We start from the raw sequence: 10075 nt of genomic DNA on the forward strand, positions 1-10075 counted from the left end.
TTAATGCCTATTTTATTTAACACCATATGTTCCACCAGCACCTTTTGCAGTTCCTGATCCAGTGTGTGCACACAAAACATTTTTTCTGGATGTCAGAATGAATGTATGTATACGATTTCCATACAATAATACAACTGCTTGAAAGGGAGTATGACATGGTCAGAACATGGGCTCTGGAGACAGACTGCCTGGACTCATATCCTGGCCCTATCTAATCCTGGCTGTATGCCTTAGACAAGTTGCACTCTCTGAGCTTATTTTTTCATAAATGGAGATAATAACACCAACTACGATTTCAAACAGTTGCTTTGAAGATTATATGAGTTAATGCTCAGAGAGTGCTTAACACAGTGCTATGGCATATAGTAAGCAATCAGTAAATATTTGCTCCTGCAATTATACGCAAAGTACTCTGAGTTGCAGGAACAATAGAGGAGAGCTTCACTGTGGAGGTGGCATTTGAACTGAGGCTTCAAGGCTAAGTAAAAATTTGTTAGGCAGCAATGGAGGCTAGTCAAAATCACCAATGAATGAGTTCATATTAAAATTGTTGAGAAAAATCCCAAGGTAATTAAGGAATACTGGAGACTAAAGTGCAACAACAATAAAAAAGCTAAATAAATGGAGAGATTATGCCAAGTTTATTGGTAGGAAGACTAAACATTGTAAAGATATTCATTCTTTGCAAATTAATCTATAAATTCATTTTAATTCCAGTTAAAGTCCCAACAGAATTGTTATTTGACAAGCTAAATCTAAAATTCAAATTTTTGCAAGGAAAATAATTAAGACACTTCTGGAGAACTGGGGAGAAATTACCTATCAGAATTCAAGATTCACAAATTTATAGTAATTAATATAATCATTAAATATTGGAATGAGATAGAAAAATAGATCAGTAGCATAGAATAAAGAGTCATGATATAGCATAGAAATAGCCCCATGCTTACATGGAAACTTGTTACACAAGAGAGATTGCATGCTTACATGGAAACTTGTTACACAAGAGAGATTGGACTATTTGATGCCTACTGGCAGCTGCTGGACCAATTAGTTTTTAGCAATGGAGACATTTTTCTTTCATTAAATATGTTAAACACATAAGAAAAGTTTGATTGTATATGTAATAAATTAATAAAGTTATTTCTGATTTTTTATTTGTAAGTCATTGAATTACTTTCAAAAGCTGAGAGTTCAATTTATGCATGCAGATTTATTTACCAAAGAAATACTCTGCTTTTTATCATACTCCCAACTTTACAAATAACTTATAATTTTAACCACATATTACACTGCATGATAACAAATGAAGTATGAAAAAGAGCATATCAATTTACATCTTGTATTGATAACATCATAAAACAAATTAATTAAGTTAGGTGCCAATCATTTTATCTCAGTGTGGCTGTTTTTAGGAACTTATCTCAGGATGTGTTCTATATTTTGTTTCTTGGGTTTTTAAAATAATATTCCTCAAAATATGAATCCAAATAATAGAATGTGTATTTTGAACATAAAAATAAATAATTCTCTAACTAAAAATAGAGACGTACATAAAATCAAAATTATTTTGGAATATTTAGTTATAATGATATATAGTATGTAATTGTGTGATGCTACTCTTATCCCTATCTGAATAATTTAATAGAATTTTCATCTTAAAGCTAAGGTGGTCAAAGTCTACTTTTGGATATAAAAAATTTTCAGTTTGGTGTGTTTTATCAACTTGACCTCACTTTTAATATGCAGTTACTACTTTCTGGTCAGAATTAACTGGCATTATATACAATTTAAATTTTTGAAAATTCACCGGTCTATGGATACATTTCTAATAAATAGAAGATGGGAATGTTGAAGAAAATAGCAATGAAAATTTTTTTGGATACAGTAAGATGGAAGATGCAATTTTTCAATAAAACAGACTCCAGATATGATACAAACATAAAAAGTTTTTCAGCTCCACAAAATCCAAGAACAACCAAATCAGTGCTGAGTTCAGTATGCCATCTCTCTAGCAAAAACATTGATTTACAAAACCATCTATTGCAAAAGCATCGATTTGCAAAACAGTCAGCCTCTAAAAATACAACCAATAATTTTTGGTTGAGATCTAATTAGCATATAACATATTAGTTTTAGGTGTATGATGTGAGGATTCTATATTTGTATATATTGTAAAATGACTAACGCAAGTCTAGTTATCATCCATAAACATACAATCACAAAAATTTTTTTTCTTGTGATGAGAATTTACAAGATTTTCTCTCTTGGAAACTTTCAAGTATATAATTCAGTATTATTTACTATAGTCACCATGCATTTATTACCTCCTCTTGACTTCTTTGGAAGTTTGTACCTTGATGCCCTTAACCTATTTTGCCACCTTCCCACCCCTGCCTCTAGCAACCACTAATCTGTTCTCTGTATCTAGGAGTTTAGTTTTTTTTTATTTCACATATCAGTAAGATCATATGATATTTTCCTTCCTCTGTCTGACTTATTTCACTAAGCATAGTACACTTGAGGTCCATCCATGTTGTCACAAATAGCAAGATTTCCTTCTTTATCCATTTATCTATCAATGGACACTAAGTTGCTTCCATATCTTGGCTATTGTAAATAACACTGCAATAAATATAGGGGTGCATATATCTTTTTGAATTAGTGTTTTCATTTTCTTCAGATAAATACCCAGAAGTTACATTGCTGGATCATATGACAGTTCTATTTTTAATTTTTTGAGGAAATTTCAAACCGTTTTTCATAGTGGCTGTCCCAGTTTACATTCCCACCAGCAGTGCACAAGGATTCCCTTTCTCCACATCCTCACCAACACTTATTATTTCTTTTCTTTTTAATAATAACCACTCTGACAGGTGTGAGGTGATATCTCGTTGTGGTTTTGATTTGCATTTCCCTGATGATTAGTGATGTTGAGCATCTTTTCATGTGCCTGCTGGCAATCCTCTTTGGGAAAATGTCTATTCAGATCCTCTGCCCATTTTTTAATTGGATTTTTTGTTATTGTTATTCCATTGTATGAGTTCTTTATATTATTTGGATATTAACCCCTTATCAGATATATGATTTGCAAATATCTTCTCTCATTCAGTAAGTTGCTTTTTCAATTGCCAATGGTTTCCTTTGCTGTACTGAAGCTTTTTTAGTTTGATGTAGTCCCATTTGTTTATTTTTGCTTTTGTTGTCCTTGCCTTTGGAGTCAGGCCCAAAAAAATCATTGCCAAGATCAATGTCAAGGGACTCTTCACCTGTTTTATTTTAGGAGTTTTATGGGTTCAAGTCTTACACTGAAGTCTTTATTTTTAGTTAAATTTTGTATATGGTGTGAGATAGTGGTCCATTTTCATTCTTTTGCATGTGACTGTCTAGTTTTCTCAACACCATATATTGGAGAAATTTTCCTTTCCTCGTGTACGTTCTTGCCTCCTTTGTTGTATGCTAAAATACCATACATCTGTGAGTTTATTTCTGGGCTCTCTATTCTGTTCCATTGATCTATGTGTCTGTTTTTATGCCAATACCATATTGTTTTGATTACTATAGCTTTACAATACATTTAAAATCAAAAAGTGTGATGCCTCCAGCTTGTTCTTCCTTCTCAAGATTGCTTACACCCGCTAATTTTTTTGCGTGTGTGTGTGTGAGAAAAGCTGAGAATATTAATAAGAATGTTAAGTAAGCTTAACATTTTCACACGGTCATCAAAGTCAACTTTGGAAAACATATAAAATAGTGCAAAGACTAAAAAATCATAGATTTCTCTTTAAAATATTCACGGCTGATACACTGTTGGTGCTAAATAGTTGTTGAAGGTCAGGTTAATTTCTTCAATTAAATCTATTTCCTTAGCAGACACCACCGCACTCTATAGAGGGAACGAAGAGGGGGAAGACATTGTTGAGCAAATTTTGTCATAAATCGCAGTACTAATGCACACCTACTAGAATGGCTAAAATAAAAAATACTGACCAGGTACTAATGAGGATGTGTAGCAACTGGATTTCTCGTACAGTTTTGTTGAGAATAGAAAATAGTACAGACACTCTGAAAACCAGTTTGACAGTTTCTTACACAGTTAAACATACACTTGCCATACAGCCCATTATCATATTCTTGGATATTTATCCTAGAGAAATGAAAACTATATATAAAACCTGTATATAAAAGTTCACAGTAATTTTATTTATAATGAACCCAAGCTAGAAACAATCCACATGTTTTTCAACACGTGAGTATATAAACAGTCTAAAGTCCATCTATACAGTGGAATACTACTCAGCAGTTTAAAAAAAACATACTTCGATGGATCCCAAAGGCATTATGCTGAGTGAAAAAAGTTACTCTCAAAAGGTTACATAGGGTATTATTCCATTTATAAAACATTTTGTGAGTGAAAAAATTAGAAGGAAGCAGAACAAACCAGTGTTTGCCAGGGGTTAGGGTTGGGGGAGAATGTGACTATAAAAAGGTGACTGAACAGTTTTATATCCTAATCGTAATGATGGATACATTAATCTGCACATGTGATATCATTTCAGAGAATCACACAAAGAGAGACACACATCCACACACAAACTGTGCACGTAAAAATCATTAAATCCAAGTAAAGTCTGTAGCTGAGTTGGTAGTATTGTACCAATGTCAGTTTTCAGTTTTTAGTAATGCGGTACTGTTATGTAGAATGTTATATAGGGGTGTTCTGGAGAACTAGTATTTGGGAACTCTCTGTACTATTTTTACAACTCCTTCCAAGTCAAACAATGCTAAAAAAAAAAATCAATTTTTAAATTGCAGTAAATAAAAAATATACTTTGTACTGTTGACTCTGTCCCTCCCAGCTCATATTTTATGGCTGATAGTAGAACACAGAAAATGATATTACTGATGAAATTGTGACATGCATAAGGTATGTCTAAGAATGCAACTGGTAAATAAATTTCTTAAACTTTGGATACTTTTATTTGAATCTTTCTGTGCATATTTGGGCAGGGTGTGTAAGTATTTCTATAAGTAGGTTTGCTCTAACAACCAGTCACAAAACTGATGTCATTTGTTTCCACACTTTAATTTGGGAACACTTTTATTTGTAAACAAGCTTTGCTTGCTAAAAAGTCAGGGCCTGATTTGCTCAGAGTATTGGGTGTTACCATTCAAAGAGAGCATAGGTCAGCTTTAATTAGGTTAGGCTTGCAACGACAAATATTTACTCCCAGCTGCAGGTCGATTGGGAGTGTGGTTTTGCAACTCTGCTCCTGGCTGTGGGTAGACTGTGGGCAACTCCATACTCTTCTCATTCTGGACTGTGGGTCTGCTTCACATGCTCTCTCATTCCGAGATCCAGACTGAGGAAGTAGATACCCTCAGGACATGCTATTCTGGTGAGAAGCAGGAGCAAGAGGACTGGCGGAACCTTATAGCACCTCTAAAGCTTCTGCTCAGGTACAGCCAATGGCACAACACTCACCTTCTACTAGCCAAAGCACATTTCATGATCAAGTCCAAAGTCAATGGGGTGAGGAAATGTACTTTGTTTAAAGAGAAGGATTGCAAAGGTGGGGAGGGAATAAATAATTGTGTGCAAATAATATGACCTACCACACATGATAAATATTATTAAATCCAGGCCAATACACTTACATCTTTTTTAAGTTATATGTGTGGAAATAGTATCAACTTATGTGAATTATATGAGCTTGAATACTTGAATTACATGCATTCAGAAGTGAGATGGTTGTTACAGGGATGCAAATTAACATAAATATTTAAATTGGAAAATTGAAATCAGACTTTTTAAACAAAAAGTAAGGCTGATTTGGATGATTAATTTGACAATAAAGATTGACTTTGCTTGTTTGTTTTGTTGCTTTTTGTTTTGGTTCTTGTCCTTTTCCATTTGACTTATTTCACTTAGTATGTTACTCTCAAGATCTATCCATGTTGTTGCAAATGGCAATATTACATCTTTTTGTGGGTGAGTGGTATTCCATTGTGTGTGTGTGTGTGTGTGCGCGTGTGTGTGTGTGTGTGTGTGTGTGTATACTTTGTCCAATTGTCTATCAAAGGATGCTTAGGTTGTTTCCATGTCTTGGCTATTGTGAATAACATTGCAATGAATATAGGCGTATATATACTATTGTTACCCTGATAAATTTTAAAATATTTTAAAGACTTACTTTGCCAGTTAGGTTATATAAAGGATGCTTCCCATAAGCCAACTGAGCTCAGTTTGTAGCTCCAAGATTTTGACACAAGTATTGTTTAAAGCATATGATAACAGAAGATAATTTTCTATTTTATCAGATGTATTGAAATTGTAAGATGTATCGAAATTAACAGTATTTTTATTTTCCCAAATCGTTCTAAGTATATTGGGTCTTTAACAATGCCTCTACATGAAACAGATATTTAATTATCATTTGAAAATCCTAATAAAAACTTTTTGATGTACATCTTGAAAGTTGAACAAGAAAATGACCCTAAATTCTCAACAACAAATGTATTTCCAAGTTAGGTAATTTCCAATTCTTTGCTGTCAACCAAATTGAGTGAGAATCTAATCAAGCTGTCAATCTTTACAACATCAAAAACAACTTTCTATTATAGAGCATTACATAATTTTTGTTGAATTTGGTGTAATTTGAAAAAAGGTCATAGAAGAGAAAAATCTTCTATTCCTATCTATTCACTCATATGAGCAAAGTTGCTCAGAGATTACATCATAATAGAAAATAACAGAATTGATGTTGAATCGTGCTTTACTCAAGTAAATAAGTAACATCCTTGGCCAACTGATAACAAAAAATAAGCCTCATCAACCTTATTGCACTGCCTTTCCTATCAAATTTCGCTTTTATGTATAATAATTATTAAAATCTGTGTTACATTTATTTTTCTTTGGTCAAATGTATACTAATAACTGTCATAACTCAAAGTAGATGAAGATTTTAACACTTAGTCTTATTGTCATAAGAAACTTTAAAACATGAGCATTTCAATTTATACACACATTTTTTCCTGTTTTTCACTTTTTAATTTGTAATAATATTGACATTTGAGCACATTAATTCTCAAATTGTTTCATCACTGCAATATGGAAAAGAGGACATCATTTCTTAAGAAGTCATCACAGTTTTGTGGCATAGTGGGCTTAACTCTATTTTTTGCATTATTTTTTCATCTTTATTGAAATATAATAGACTATTAGTTGCTTGTGTTTACACTGTACAATTCAATGAGTTTTTTCAATTATATTTAGCATACAATAATATACCAGTCTCAGTTGTATAGCATAGTGATCAGAGATCCATATAACTCGCAAAGAGATCGCCCCACTAAATCTAGTACCCCACTTTCCCTTACATATTTATTACATTATTAACCATCTTCCCCATGCTACACTCTACATCTCCATGTCTATTCTGCAACTGTCCATTTGTACCTCCTAATCCCTTTGCTTTTTCTCTGCTGCAACCTCCCTCCCATCTAGAATCCCTCTAAATATTCTCTGTATCTATGAGTTTATTTCCACTTTTGTTGTTGTTGATTCTGTTCTTTAGATTCCACATGTATGTGAAATCATGTGATATTTGTCTTTCTCTATCTGATCCATTTCATTCAGCGCAATACCCTCTGGGTCCATCAAGGCATCTTTTTCCATCCCCTTCCTTTTAGCCTGTGTGTGTCTTTTAATCTGAAGTGAGTCTCTTGTAGGCAGCATATGTAGGGTTCTTGTTTTCTTATCCTTTCAGCCACTCTATCTTTTGGTTGGAGCACTTAATTCTTTTCCATTGGAGGTACTTGTTGCTAAGAATGAAGTTATTACCATTCTTTATTTCTGTTTTTTATTCATGTTTTTTCTTCTTAAAAAAGTCCCTCCAACATTTCCTATAATACTGGCTTGGTGTTGATAAATTCATTTAGCTTATTTTTGTCTGGGAAGCTTTTTATCTGTCCTTTAACTCTAAATGATAGCTTTGCTGGATAAAGTTCTCTTGGTTGATCCTGGGTTTTCATCACATTGAACATTTTGTGCCAAACCCTTCTGTCCTGAAAAGTTTCTTTTGAGAAATCAGCTGCCAGTTTTATGGGTGCTGCCTTTCTTTTATGAGCTAAATGGACTGGAAATATAAGATACATGGGAAAAAATAACTACATAAAATTTTGATCTGCTTTTCTCTTGCTGCTTTTAAGATTCTCTCTTTGTTTTTAACCTTTGGCATTTTAATTATGATGTGTCTTGGTGTGGACCTTTTTGGGTTTTTGGTTTTGGGGACTCTCCGAGTTTCCTGGGGTTGTATTTCTGTTTCCTTCATCAGGTTAGGGAAGTTTTCCATCATTATTTCTTCAAATGTCTCTTCAACATCTTGTATTCCCCCATGTACCCCTATGACATATGCATCTTTACCTTTAATAGTGTCCCATAGGCTCTTTAAATTATTATTATCGTCTTGGCTTCTCTTTTCTTGCCATTCTGATTGAGTGTCTTTGGCTTTCCCGGGTCATTTGATCCTCTTCTTTATTCACTTTGTTTATTTCTTTGTTTATTCCATTTAATATACTTCTTATCTCAGATAATGTGTTCTTCATGATTTTTTATTTCTCCTCCTAGTTGTAGGGCTTGTTTATCTAGGTCCCAGGTGATTTTCCTTGCTGTTTGTTCCTTGTTTCTTTCACAACTTTGATTTGGTCATCAGAGGGATAAATGCCTCTATCATCTATGCCACTTTTTTATATATGCATTTTTATTGCAGAAAATATGTGATTGGGTCTACGGCCATGCTATCCTGAACAAGCCCAATCCCATCTGATCCTGGAAGCTAAGCAGGGTCAGGCATGGTTAGTACTTGGATGGGAGACCACCTAGGAAGACCAGGTGCTGTAGGCATAAAAAAATAAATAATTAATTAAAAATAAGGGATTGTAAGCTGACAAGGTCCTTGCAATCTGTGAGGTCAACCAAGGGTTGCCTCGCTTAAAAAAAATATGATTAGGAGAACAATAGAAGACTCCAAATGAAAAATATGTTGACAGATTTTATGAGCTAAATGGACTGGAAATATAAGATACATGGGAAAAAATAACTACATAAAATTTTGATCTGTCAAGGAAGAGTTTATTTGAATATTTTTAAAGTAGATAATAGCAAGTATCAAGTTACTATGGTATTTAAATTCCATTGGATACATCTTGAAGAGTGAAGTAACAATTTTATTTTTAAATGATATTTATAATAACAGACATGACATTCTTTGCAACTATTAGTTTGAACCATAAGAAATTATTAATATTCAACCACTTCAACCTATAAATATGGCATCCATATGGTTCGAATTAATATTAAACTTATCATTAAAAATTTTAGATGCCAATTTAAAAATGTGGAAAGAGATACATAATTTTTCCAAAATTATTTTAGGGAGCATGTGAGCCAAGAAATTCAAAGACCACTGTCCTAAAATAAATAAAATCTCTTGCATATGTGTACAAAAAAGATATATAAAAGGAAGTTATGGTCATTGTGTTTGCAAGAACAAAAATTTGGAAACATCCAATAACAGGAGCATGAATAAATAAATTGGGGTAGGGTTTCCAGTCAAGATGGCAAAGTAGGTAAACATTGTGCTTGCCTCCTCTCACAACCACATCAAAATTACAACTAAACTACAGCACAGCCATTATTGGGAGTTGCCTGAAGTCTGGCTGAAAAGAAGTCCTACAACTGGGGACATACAGAAGAGGCCAACTCAACCAGATAGGAAGGGCAGAGACACGAATTGGAATGGTCCCACACTCGTGTTTGGCGATTGAAAATCAGGAGGGATATCTTGGCTATAGAGGTCCCCCAGGAGGAGTGAGGGGTCCTGGCCCTGCACTGGACTCCCCAGCCCAGGGATCCAGTGCTAGGAAGAGGAGTCCCCACAACTTCTGGCTGTGAAAACCAGAAGAGATGGTCGTTGTGTGAGACAGAGGACAGCTAGAAGTAGATGTTCCTCTTAAGAGGCCTGTACATGGACTTAGTGACATAGTCACTTGCTTTTGACACTAGCACTAGAGC

At 33.9% G+C, this 10075-nt stretch overlaps 1 pseudogene; it reads left to right on the forward strand.

The window, feature by feature from the left end:
- Positions 1–8786: 8786 nt before the first annotated feature.
- On the forward strand, positions 8787–8905 carry LOC111739540 (annotated as a pseudogene).
- The last annotated feature ends 1170 nt before the right edge of the window (positions 8906–10075 follow it).

The sequence above is a fragment of the Pteropus vampyrus genome, unplaced genomic scaffold (genome assembly GCF_000151845.1).
Source record: "Pteropus vampyrus isolate Shadow unplaced genomic scaffold, Pvam_2.0 Scaffold50, whole genome shotgun sequence".
NCBI lineage: Eukaryota > Metazoa > Chordata > Mammalia > Chiroptera > Pteropodidae > Pteropus > Pteropus vampyrus.